This window comes from Drosophila grimshawi, unplaced genomic scaffold (assembly GCF_018153295.1).
Source record: "Drosophila grimshawi isolate 15287-2541.00 unplaced genomic scaffold, ASM1815329v1 contig_44, whole genome shotgun sequence".
In the NCBI taxonomy this organism is placed as follows: Eukaryota; Metazoa; Arthropoda; class Insecta; order Diptera; family Drosophilidae; genus Drosophila; species Drosophila grimshawi.
In genome coordinates this window covers 21,647,155-21,649,152 of record NW_025063240.1, presented here as the reverse complement: position 1 = coordinate 21,649,152, position 1,998 = coordinate 21,647,155, and positions in this window count along the sequence as shown.

Here is a 1,998-nt window from a genome sequence, read left to right as displayed (position 1 = left end):
GTTAGTCGTTTGTTTGTTTGTTTGCTTGGTTTGTTTGGTTTGGTTTGTTGTGGTGCGTGACAAAGTCAAAAAGTTCTGGAAGGTAGAGTAATTGGTAGTCGAGGGTGCTGCGAGTATTGCTTAGTTAAAAATTGTTGTTTTCTTTGCTTTTTTTGTGTTTTTTTTTTAGTTGTTGCTTGGCATTAAAAACGAGTTTTGCTTTTTGTTGTTGTTGGTATAAAGTAAGTTGTAGTTGATGCTTTTTTTTTTAGTTACAGTTGCAGCAGTAATTAGTTAAGTTATGTTTTCTTTCTTCCTTCTCGTTCATCCGTTGCAGTTGAGTTCTCGCTCTTCTCGTCTCCCCTTCCGCTCAAGTCTCCTCTCAGTCAGTGAGTTAGTTTGTTGTTTTTTTTTTTAGGCAGCGAGGCATTCAGTCAGTACATCAGTGCAGGTGTGTGTTCCTAGTGTGTGTAAGTGTGTGTGTGTGTGTGTGTGTGTTTGAGTGTGTAGGTGTAGGTGTTCCTTCCGGTCGTGCCCCTTCTTCCGTCCTGTCCTTTTCCGTTTGTGACTTTAATGCATACGCTGCCAGTGCGAGATCGTTTGACTGCGCGGCCACACGAAACTCAGCCAGAAGAGCGTCAGGACGAAGAGCATCAGAAGCTGGCACAACAGCACCGAGTCCGAGATCGCTTCGAGTTCAATGGCAGTGGGCAGATACTCCTCCTCTCTGACAGCTGCTGCTGTTGCTGTTGCTGGCGTTGCTGTTGCTGTTGCTGTTCTTCTGGTCGTTGTTGTTGTTGTTGCTCTCGTTGCTGTTGCGGATGTTGTTGTTGTTGTTGCTGTTGCTCTGATGCGCACTGATGTCCTCGCCCACATTAATTGCCAGCTACTTGCCTCCAAGCGGTGTCCTCAGCCTTCCTCCTCTTTCCTCTTTCCCAACTTTTAATTACTTCTTTTGCTTATTGCTGTTGCTGTTGCTGTTGTTGTTGTTGTTGTTGCTGAGCCTTTTACGCTTGTATAAAATGCACATTTTATTTGCTGTTTGCTGCGTTTGCTGCCTAGGTCCTTTTCAGTATGCTGCTCATTGTTTTTATGTTACTGTCGTTCCGTTCGTCATCCAAATTGACGCTCCATTCCATTGCCTGTGCTTAATAGTCCTGCTTATTGTTATTGTTGTTGTTCCACTGTGCCTTTATTGTCCGTTGCCTGTTGTTGTTGCTGTTGTTGTGGCCTGTGCTTGTTGTTGCTGCTGCTGTTCTTGTTCTTGTTGCACGCCACTTGTCTCATTTTATTTGCTTCGCTTTGCAGATTGTTCGCTTGCTTGATTTGACTTTCGCCTTAACTTTTGACATTGTTACTGCGATTTACTTTCATTTTGAATGTGTTCTTATTATTTGTGTTATTATTATTTTTTGCTGTGCTTTCTTTAGTTTATATTAATTTGTTAACACTGAAAAAATTAAGAATACATGTTTGTTTTAGAACAGTTTCGCCAATTATTTGTTGTATTTTATAGGTTATTTAGAAACTTTTTAACTAGCATTATAATATAGTCGAATTTATAGACTTTTCGTTTAATTAGTATTTTTTGTCGGTATACATCTTAAATTATAGTGTATTAGTATTATTAATTTGTAAATCGATTAAATTAAATATTTCTAATACAATATTATGTATTTCAGTTATGCACATTTGATTTCCAACTTGATTTTCATTTTCTTTTCACTTGCCGAATTTTTGCGTTTAAATTTGAAATTTTTAACGTATTTATTATTTTCAATATTAATTTAATTTCTATTGGGCGTTTCATATATATAAATTGTGTACATAATATGTTTATATATATATATATACAGATATCTGTTAAGTTAAATTGCAGCTTTTGTAAATTCTGAACTTTTACGCTAAACTGTCAAAATAAAAGTTTCGAAATAAATGTATGCACACATGCAAAGTACACTGACACACATAAACACACACACACAGTCAGAGCACACTGACACACATTAATACGCACTC